This window comes from Meriones unguiculatus, chromosome 3, assembly GCF_030254825.1.
Source record: "Meriones unguiculatus strain TT.TT164.6M chromosome 3, Bangor_MerUng_6.1, whole genome shotgun sequence".
Taxonomy (NCBI): Eukaryota; Metazoa; Chordata; class Mammalia; order Rodentia; family Muridae; genus Meriones; species Meriones unguiculatus.
Window position 1 is genome coordinate 170,097,485 of NC_083351.1, and position 11,789 is coordinate 170,109,273.

The 11,789-nt window shown below is 39.0% G+C and overlaps 1 pseudogene; it reads left to right on the forward strand.

The window, feature by feature from the left end:
• Positions 1–1,257: 1,257 nt before the first annotated feature.
• Positions 1,258–11,228, forward strand: LOC132652912 (glyceraldehyde-3-phosphate dehydrogenase-like; annotated as a pseudogene).
• The last annotated feature ends 561 nt before the right edge of the window (positions 11,229–11,789 follow it).

The window sequence follows — 11,789 nt, forward strand, 5'->3', positions numbered from 1 at the left end:
TCTGATGAGACTGGATAAGCTAAGGTCAGATAAAAGGGGAGGAGGATCTCCCCTATCAGTGGACTTGGAGAGGGGCATAGAAGGAGATTAAGGATGTTGGGATTGGGAGGGGAAGAGTGAGAGGGCTACAACTAGGATACAAAGTGAATAAACTATAATTAATATAAAAAATAAAAATTTAATTTAAAAAAGGCATTTGAGAGGAGAGGAGTGAATGCCTGGACAAACTCTGCCATTAATGCCTTCAAATGAAGCTCCAGCTCTCCTGATGGTAGAAGAATCTGCTTTCAGTTTTTACCTCATTACAACCCACAAGCCAACCCATGTCTTCGTTCAGAGTCTCTAATCGAAACCTGCAGTTCAGACACTCGCTTTGCTTTAGAAACGCATGTTCAGAATGAAAATACTTTGGGGGATGTAACTGTAAATAGAATAGGGAGTACAAAGAATGCAGAAGAAGGGAAAGAAATGGAGAAAGAAAAGGAAAGGATACCAACAGAAACCAAGAAAGAGGGTGCTAGTCACACAGGGAAAGAAAAGGAAAGAATAAGAAAGGCAATCAGGGAGGTAAATGGAGAAAATGAAAACAAAAATATTAGAGACTAAAGAAAGTAGACTGAAATTCACCCAGTGGTTAAGTGGACTCATAGAGCTTCACCTACTTCACATATGACAGCTTTACCGCTCACTGGCTATGTAGCTAAGGGCAAGCAGTCAAGTCTCCCCTCCTGTTTCTTGTTCTCCTCATCTTTAAAATGAGAAAGATTGGATTGCCTACCTCTCTGGGATGCTGTGTTGCATGGAAAGCTTTTTGGATAATTTCAAAACTTTAGTGCTTAGCAAGTGCCACTGCAGTTGTTGGTCAGGGTATTTATTTTTATCGTTAGAATAATAACAGTAATTGTTACATTTTTTATGTCATCAGCGTTTACAGTTTCTGCTAACATCTACAACATCCAGTCATTAGGACAGCTCCGGGTAGAGACACGTAATGCGTTCAGTGGTGATACTGAGTGTTACCATCTCACTGAGAATGTGCTAAAGAAAATTCAGCCAAACAAATCTTTTCACAGCTCACACAAATGTGCTGCAAACACGCAGAAAAACAAATCTAACTGCATTTTACACTGGATTTATTTAGTCTGTTTTAGAATATCCAGTCACCATCCTAACAGCCGGACTCCTATTTTAAAATGCTAGGGTCTAGAAGAAGACTAAAAAGCTTCACAGAGAGCCCTCCCGCACCCCAGTATGAGCATGTACCCGTCTCAGGTGCCTGAGAGTAAACAAAGGGGCAACGAGGCCTCATTATTGAACCAATGTGAAAGTTCTAACCAAAAAGATCTCATCAAATGTTCCGATATTCAGAATTTTGCCATGTCCCATTATGTGTTGACATGTTTCCCTGATTTGTTACAAGGAAGCAGAGATGCTTTCCTGCATAGCAGGAGGTGTCTACAGTCAGGATCCTTAAGGACTTCAGCAGCTCAAGGAGGTGAGTGACAGACTTGATTACACCCAACAAGAAGTGGAATCTAGATAATCTACACTGTCACCTACTCTTCCCTCCCCTCTAAAATATCTCACATTAAACTGCCAAAATAATAAACTTCAGGAAACACAGCCCGCTGACAGCCACACATTCCATATGTTATCAGCAGCCCCTCAGACACCTGATTGTCTGGCTTTGTGGGACTTGAAGGCTGCTGAACCTGTGCTCTTTCCTTTGTCATCTAACGGCCATCTTTAACAGTGGAAGCGGGACAAGACGATTCATCCCAGTGAAATGTACAGTAGAAAAAGAAATGAACTACAATCTAGATACCTTGCTTTTGCCAGAAACCATGGTGTTGCCATTTTTTTAAAAATGAAAAATATAAAGCGATTTTACATATGAGTCACAGAATTTCCCATAATTTCACATACATGACCACTTAAAATTTCTCAATGATCTTATGGCAAATTGTCCTCATGGATTCATCTCTTTAAAAGTATCGTACATGGTCTATGTTCTTGATCCCTAAGACAAAGACTCTGCAACTATGACGGAAGATATTTGTGACAGGTAGTCTTCGTCAAGCTTGGTAACTGCATGAGCTTCCTTCTTGTGCTTTTATTTTCTTCTTTTCTGACAAGGAGCAAATGTCAACCTTGCTGAGATGTAGTTACTTTCATTTTATATATATTATTATTATTTAATGCTTACATTTGTTCTAGTAGAAACTTCAACTCACTAATTCAAGGAGTCTCAATCGGATCTAGATATGCCTCAGTCTCTTTGGGCTTAGAAAGCTATTGTTTCCTGCTCTTCCCCTTCACATGAGGATAATTCTGAGAAGCTTGCTGTCACCAGGGTCAGATAATGGATATGAAACCGGCCATCTTTGGTCCACATAGGTTAATACTGTTTGGTTCACTTGGCCTTTGAGTACCACTCTGCTTCTTGGTACCTGTCCTGACATGCAGCCACATCCTATATTGGTCTGGAGCCTTTGTGAGATTACTTGCTTACACCCCACCAGGATGAACAGGACTGTGAAAGGCTGCTCTTGAACAAATTAGCAGTTATTTCTTTGACCATGGTTAACCTACCATGTAGTCATGCTTGTGGGCCTAGTTTGAATGCTGCATCTTGAATGTCTGTTGCTTTAATGTTCTTTTGAAATGTATACAGCTTACCCTTGTTCATTCAAATGCTGATTTCTCCCCCCCCACACACACACACTCTCTGGTTTCAATCCGGATATTGCATTGTGATACTTATTCTAAGCATTCTGTCTCAACTTTGTGTAAACAGGCCAAAATAAAGCAACTAGCCACAATGTTGAGCGATGGGAGGAGCCAAAGGACAGGAAATGAGTGGGAGGAGAAAGGGTGAAAAGAGAGCTAGGAGAGCTGGAGGTCAGATCTTGGAACTATGTGGAGATGAACTGGACATAATATATCACTAAAAACATTTATAATGTAGGAAATCTAAATTTTAGGAAACTATGAGGGCTTGGAAGTTTAGGAGAAAGTAACTATTGCCCAGCATTGTGTTCTAGGTTAACTAAATAAACCCAGTTTCCGTGTGGTGATTCGGTTATACAGCTGCTTAGGATTAACAGCAGCATTACCAAAAAATAATTATTAGCAAATATTAATCACACCTACAACAGATGTCCATCATAATTCCATTTCCCTGTGATCATAACATACTAAACCTCAAAAGGCAACCTGATAATTTATTAAAAGTTTGAACATACAACTGTTATGAGATCAAGTAATTCCATGCCTAGGTTTATACGGAAACACCCACAGTGCACACAGCTTATCCATAATAACTTAAACCAGTAACAACCTCTTTGGACAAGAGAGTAGTGAAAAAAATGAAATCATTATATATGCATATAGCATATTTATAAATGTTAACATGGCAGAGTTCGTTCACACTGATAGAAATCAGATCAGTGGTTGTGTAGGAATGCAGAGATTTTGGCATCTAAACTCTGACAGGAGAAATATTTTACATTTTGGTTGCAGTGGTAGATACTCAAGTGTGCAAGTGTTTTTAAAAAGCATGCTAAATTGTCCTCATGAACAGAATGAACACTAGAGTAATATAGACCCTAAAAATGGTGAGAATATTAATCTACACTAGACTGTTAAGTACATGTGGATTTCAAATACTTCAACATAATTTCTGAAAGACAGCACTGAGAAGCTGAATGCACACAATTTATTTGGACCATCAAAAATCTTCAAATGTTTTTAAAATAGATAAGCCATGAAATTTCATAGTATTGAATATCTTTGTTGGAGGGAGATTGTGTCTGTTTAGGAAAGTCATATATTTTAGACTGAACTTAAGAGGAATATCCACTACATAGATTATAAAACTATCAACAACAATTTTTTTTCGTAATTTGACTAATGGCAATCAATTCTCCAACTAGCTCCATTTCATTGCCCAGTATTAAAATATAAAACCCACTGTTTTCTTACAAGTTAAAAAATTGTATCCTGAGTGAGCATTCATTTCCAATGAACATTCTAAAAATTGGTTAGAATTTTGGTTATTATTTTATTCTGTCAATTAAATTTCAAAGATAGTATATACCTTTCAAAGTATTTTTAATACAAAATGCTGTTGGTTTCAACACCCTGCACATATTTACATTCCGAGTCAGTGTCACTTTCATCATACGTTACTACAGTACATATATGTAACTTCTGTGATGAAGTTTTAAAAAGAGCAAATGCAAGGAATTCTTGAGCAAGCAGGCTTTGACCAGCTGCTCAGCACAATCTATGCCTATGCTTTTGGTTGATTCAGGTACCTATAATTATCTAAGAAGCAACTGAGACAGAACCAATTTCAATTCAATTCAGGTCATTCCCTCAAGACTGGTTAAAATGGTTATGCCTGTAAAGACTGGTTAAAATGTGGGTTCTGGAATGTTTGACAATAGCTCCCTTCAGTTGTGATAATAGAGGAGAGTCAAGAACATACTACTGAAATCAAACTAAAAGGTCCAAGCCTGGACTTGTGTTGCTCAGTTCCATTTCATAACAGAACCACAGTTGACTGGAAGAGATAGGAGTTCTGGGATCCTGTAACACATTTCTTTCTCCCTTTCTTCCTCATTTTGGAATGCCTTAGAGTTCTGTGAAGGAAGGGCATACTGAAAAGTTGTCCAGTTTTAGAAAATGGAGCAAGTTCTGCCAAAGACAAATAGAGTGTATTGTTGCTGTTGTCATTATTATTATTGTTTCTTAAGATAGGAGGCTTAGGACCAGGAGAAGTGCCTAGTGAATTCTTATTTTCATTGTGGAATAATACCTAATTGCTAAAAACAAACAAGTGACAAACAGTACTGCCACAGTGCATTCTGCTCTGGGGATCTTTGACATTCAAAGAGGCAGTCTTGTTCCTTTTAAATGTGTTAATAAATATATGAGGATATCATTACCATGTTGCACTTTTTTTCTCCTAATAAGATGCTCTTCCTTTGGGGCTATCGAGAACATACCATAAAATTTACAAACCTATTCTCTTTAAAGCAGTCAGACCCATTCTCTTTCACGTCTCCCCAGCCCCCACCGCCTGCATTCCACTTGTTCTCCAGATCTAACTGTCCCTTTTCAAGCAAGTCCAAAATTTAAAGTCTATTAAAATTGCAAATTAACAAAGGATACAATTCATAAGTGTGGCTTTATGTTTTTGCTGGCTATAGCCAAGTCCATATATAATCCAGCAACTGAAAATAACCATGCTTGAGGGTATGGAGATATGTTTTAAATACCTCATTTGGAGAAAAAAAAAAACCTCTTGTTTGTTTTTCCTTAGACCATCCTATCTATTGTAACCCTCTGTCCACTAGCAGACAGAACTGTATCCTGACTGAGAATGCGGTACCCAGGTAGGCTAATACACAGAAGAAAAAGAAGGAGGTTATGTCCCCTGAATTTTCTCCAAGTGTGCTTTTTCCTTTTCTTCTCGTTTGTCTGACTCTGAGGCAGTGAATACTGATTATAAAAGATGCATTGGTTCACCCAACTTCAGTCCGTTTTATCCATCTGGGTAGAGAAAGTTTGACAGGCGTGCGTGGGTGTGGATGTGTGTTGTGAGAATGTATAAGCAGGAATGCAGGCTTGAGAGAGTGAGAGAGTGAGAACAAGAAAATGGACTGTGAAAATTTAAGTTTACCCCAAATCCTTATTAAGGAGTCTGTTATTTATCTTAACTGGTTTTGTAATCAAGGCACACTGGCATCATTTTCTTCAAGCTTTCTCTGATTTGGGAGGCAGAGCCAACAGAGCTGAGAGCTATTATCCAAACTGCTTGTCTAGCCCTTCTCTTAGAATGTCTACCAGTAAAATCAAGTTCATAGGTGTAAGAATCTAAGCAGAGTAATATGAGGTTAAAGTGCAATCTTGCAGTAGCAAGAGCTATATCAGGCAGGCATGCTTCTTGTTCAGCACACTGCCTTTGGCCCAGATACCGTCACAAAGTTGGTCTTACTGATTTGGCCCTAAACTCTTATATTTACTGTTTTCTCCTCAACTTATCTTCCATCCTCTAATTCTTTGTTTCCCCTACTTTCCTGCCTTTTTCTTCTTCCACGCCTGTTACCATATATGTCCTCTAATGAAACTTCTCTTATTTTGTTTTACAGATCTTAAGATTTATTTTCCTCTATAAAAATGCACATCTTCAATCCCTGTGATTGCTGAGTCAATCTGATGATTTACCTGATGCGGCTAATATAGCCAGAGCCTCCTCCATTTAATTTATTTCTCATTTAGGGAAGGTGCACAGAGCTAGCCCACAAGGCTGCTCACAGGGAAGGAAGTGGTTCTGCCAACCAGTGACCCAAAGTAGTGATTGCTATAACCATCATCCACAGATGATTTTCATAAGACCATTTTCCTGCATATCAAACTTTGCTTTTCTCAGACTCAGAGAAAGTCAGCCCAAACTAAGCTAACAGTCACACCACTGGAAAATGTAAAAAGAGGACATGAACTGAGGTTCCCATAGCTGTCATTGTTATTGGCGTTTTAACATACAACTCTGGACAACAGAATAGGCTTTAAGAAAAAAAAAAATCTCACCATGTACGTGGCTTGAACTAAAGACAGTTTCCACCTAAGCAAACTGCACCTAAGCCCTGCTGCCAAAGTGATCATTTTCAGATCACTGTTGAATAACATCAAGTGCCAGTCAGCCATGCTTTTGTGGTCTAACTCTTCCCTAGATTCTTCTTTCCTGATTACTGAAAACCAACAGTATTGAAGCAGTTAAATTTCAGTCTAGTCATCTCAAATGAATGAGCTCAAATGGTAAATTTCTCAGTTTCGAGGTTGTTTTCAGCTGAGATTTTGCTGATATTGGCTAGTGTCCTCTAGACAAGAATTAAGTGATTTGCTTAAGGAAGAAAAATATTGAGAAATGTTGCTATGTTTCACAGAGCTCAAATCTGTTGGATGTTCACTGCCTTGTCTCAATAGTAACTAAACAGAGTGATGTGGCAGATGTTGGAGGAACTCATGTACTGATTATATATCTCCATGTATTCCTTTCTCAACTAATGAAACGGTTGGTCCTAAAGAGTTGCTTATGGTTTCTTATCTTCTGAGGAACTAAAGGAATAGGTAAGAATGCAAATATATACATTTGTGTCCCCCAAAGCGCATGTTGGAAAACTTAATCCTCAGTATCAGTGTGTTGCAAGGAGGGGCCAGGTGGATGATAAAGGATCACGAATCTAAAAACCTCTCATGAGCCGAGAAACACCAGACGGGGAATTAACTTGACTGATAGCAGGGCAGGTTGTTGGAATCCAGGAACTTTCTGAGAAGACAACCAACATGCCAACCTCTGCTGGTGTTTACCACTTTGAGATTGCAGAGCAACAGACCTAGAGATGGAATCTTCTATCTCCAAAGTCAGCTTTTTGCCTTAGAAAGCCATAAGCTCCCTGTGCCACACTTCTGGGGAGATGCTGGAGTCCTTCCGTTCTGGTTAAAGAATAGTTCTGCTCATGTAGAGGTTGATCTCCACTTTCTTTTATTTCCATTGTCCCCTCACGCAATCCCAATCTAATAAGGGCAATTCCTTCTCTGCCCTATAAAGAGATTCCTGTTGTTATCATGAGAGTGGGTTGGTAATCAGGAAATTGAGACTGATATGAAAGCAAGATCATCCTCTATTGCTCATTTGCTTCCTTAACATTCTGCCTTCCATCATACAGCAAAAATAGGCCTCACCTACTGGAAGCACAAAAATCCTTGTGCTCATAGATAAATACTAAGAAAACCTGGGTTAAACCCACATAGTTGTCTTTTCAAAGGGATGTATAATCTGTTTTCTGCCCAGAAGGCTGGGAATGGAGGTGACTAATAGCCTAGCTGACCTCTGTGTTTTCCTTAGGGCCAGGCAATGTCTGGCTTCCCCAATACTCCCATAAGCAGGACCAGAGGTAGCTAATAGCCTCGATGACATCTGTACTATCTATATGGCCAAGTATACCCCTAGGCTCCCACAAACTGAAGGTGCTGAACAACCCAGGCCACCTTGACACCAGCTGTATGACGGAGACCACACCAGGTCTCCCCCAGGCCCTTCAGATAACATATATAGTCTACCTTTAGAACCCATCTTCATGGAGGAAGTGATGTGTGCTTTTCAAGAGTTGCAATGTAGTTATGCCTCATTGTGCACACAGGATTGTGTTACACCAGGATTTTTTTTTCCCAACTTATGCTGTACTTAAACATACCTAAAATAAACTGCCTGGAGTCAGACTCTCAGTTTTAACCAACACCTGCTACTGTGTCGGGTTTAAATGAACTTCCTTCTTGCCTCATACAGAATGTAATTCTTCTGGCCATGACGTTTTGCAGAGACCACCCCACACACAGTCATAAATGCCAACATCTTTATATTAGACTGCCAGCCCTCAGAGCCACAAGAAACACACTTGATTATCAGTTCCTCAGTCAGTAGCATTCCATTACAGCAATACAAACAGGGCTAAGATGACTGACATGCAGCTCGGGCGGTTGAAAATAAATCTAAAACACTACTTTTTCAATAACCATTTTAGTGTATACTGTAAGAGTTTATTATATTATTTTGGGCAATTCTATTTTTATAAAATATTGTTTATTCAGTAAATGATGAATCCAGTCTATGCTGTACCAACAACTTTAAAACTGCTTTAGTTTGGTCATTGTCTTGCCTTTTCCGTGATAATGAAGGCTTGAGATGTGTTTCCTTTCAGATTTCACCATTGCACATTGAAGGTTAAATCTTTTCAGTCTGTGCTTACATGGCAGTAAGCCAGTCTTCTTGTTTCTTTCCTTTTTTCCATATTTCTTATTCTTTAAAAACACTCTTTTCCATTATTTTGTAATTATCATAATCAGACTATAAATAATAGTCATATCTGAACCATGATTTTTCTATATGAGGATTTTGTGTGTTCCTTGTGGTTATAGGAATTCCATCCACCTCCCACATTCTCATCACTGTCCTCAGAGTCTATAGTTTCTGAATTGCAGTTAATAGCTACAAGTCTATATATAGAAGGTATATTTTGCATTATTTTCTTTCCAAATGCATTTGTTCATTATTTTATCTCTAAAGTTCATTTTCAGTTTTCCCACTAATTCAGTTTCATGCAGTTTTCCACAGTTTCCACAGCTTACACTTACTGGAGTGGCACTTCTTTTAAAAAAAATTATGTAACTATTTATTACAATTTATTCATTTTGTATCTCTGCTGCAGCCCCTACCAGTTTTCTCTTTGGGATATCCCTTGAGGTCAGTACATTGTAAAGGATATTTTTTTTAATCAGTGGAAAAAGAGTAGGCATTAATATAGATGAATGTAAAGAGATGGGTATTTCTGGAAGTTCTGGGATCTATAAGAACTCCAAGCAATTTAACTTTGCTTTGTTATAAAGTACATAAGTTTTTATCCATACCAACTCAACTTGATACCTAAGGAGGTAGGTACCCAGGTACACCTAGGTGTAAGGGAATTGTCTGGATTAAGGCTAGTCTCTGAGAATATATTTTAGGTGTGTCTTGATTAAGATGATTAATGTGAGAAGACACGTGTTAATTGTGGATGGAGTCATTTCCGGAGCACGGAATCCTGGACTATAGAAACAGAGATGGCAAGCTGAGCACTATCATGCATGAATTAATTCATTACTTTCTGCTCTTGGATGTAGATGGAAATTGACCAGTTCTTTCAAACTCCTACTGCTATGACTTCTCTGCCAAAATGGACTGTGACCTTGAATTCTGTGCCAAATTAAAGCCTTTCTTTCCTAACTTGCCTTTGTCAAAGTATTTTATCACAACAGCCAGAAGAAGAGAAAAGCAAACCAAAGCAAAGCAAAGAAAAGAAAAGAAAAGAAAAAAAAGAAAAGGAAAAAAAAAAGAAAAGAAAACCTAAGACACCAGGTCAATGGTTAGAACGTGTATTGATGCTGTAGAGTGCACACCCAAGGGATGTTCTACTTTAAACAATTCCTAGTTCATACTTGAAGCAGAAGTTTGTTAAGTCCTGTGCCACAGCCTTTCACTTCCCCATGGGTTTTAGCAGCAGCTGTTGTGGAAGCTCTCATGCAAGTTGCAAACCTCTTTAACTACTCAAACCCCACCTCCTAAAGCAAGCACAAATTAGAGTTGCAATAGCATATGGGTATTCAGTCCCAGAGTCGTGGTCCTTTGGAAAGATGTTCCCAAAGCCAGTCTACAATAGACCCTCAGAGGATCCACAATAGGATTGAGTTTCACGTGTATATACCATCTCACCATCTAACTTTATATGCTTTTCCTCATCTTCTTCATTGTTAGCCAAAACACTGTTTCTCACCTCCTCCAAATAAACATATATAACCCACAGTCTTTGTCTCAGTCTTTGTCTTAATGGAACCTAAGTTAGCATACTGCCGGCACTGCAGATTCAACAAGACACTTATTGAACAGCCCATTTTACCAGCAAAGTGACAAATTATGGCAACAGTATTTAGCAATGATAACCGCGACTGCTGTTATCCAACAAAAATTAAGGAACTTTTTTTTCAGCTAAGAACTGTCTCTGTGCCTCCCCCTTCCAGAGACAGCCACAACTTTTTGTGCAGTACTAGCCTCCTCCTTTAGACACCGTGGTGAAGGTCAGAGGGAACGGATTTGGCCGTATCGGATACCTGCTTACCAGGGCTGCCTGCCTCTCTGCAAAGTGGAGATTGTTGCCATCGACGACCCCTTCATTGACCTCAACTACATGGTCTACGTGTTCCAGTAGGACTCTACTCATGGAAAGTTCAACGGCACAGTCAAGGCTGAGGACGGGAAGCTTGTCATCAACTGCAAGCCCATCCCCATCTTCCAGGATCCCACTAACATCAAATGGGGTTATTCTGGTGCCAAGTATGTTGGGGAGTCTACTGGTGTCTTTATCACCATGGAGAAGGCTGGAGCTCACTGGAAGGGTGAAGCCAAAAGGGTTATCATCTTCTGCCGATGCCCCCATGCTTGTGATGGGTTTAAATGATGAGAGGTATGATAACTCACTCAAGATTGTCAGCAATGCCTCCTGCACCACCAACTGCTTAGGGCCCTGGTCAAAGTCATCCATGACAACGTTGGCATCACGGAAGGACTCATAACCATAGTCCATGCCATCACTGCCACCCAGGAGACTATAGATGAGAAAAGATCCTGAGAGGTGAATTCATTTGGGTACATTGTACACATGTATGAAAATGTCACAATGAGACTTATTAATTTGGACAAGTAATACACACCATTAAAGAAAAAGGTATAATCTCTATTCTATTATAGTCCTCTTATTTTTTTGTCTTAAAAAATTTCTAAACATTCATTTTCTTGTTGATGCTTCATTATTAATTCATAGACTTTCCCACATTCAATTTATATCACTGACCAATAATTATATTTTTACTACCCAAGTTTTCTCAATCTGAGAAAGACCAACAGTCGATTTTTTTTGCTACTTAGAATCTATCAGGTTTTCCTTCTGACATTCCTAAAACTACTTTCCTCTGTCAAAAATGGTATGCTTCTTCCACATTTTAACTATTACCCAATTCAAGATAGTGAAATACTTGCTCTCTGAGGAGTCATGATTCTCTTCAGTGGAAAATGCTAGTAGAACAAAAGTAGAGAAGGAGGAAGAGGATTCTGACCTTGAGAAATGCACGTACCGGTCCTGATGTGGGAGAGAATGCTAATACCTACTAAATGTTTGAGAACGCTGTGGGAT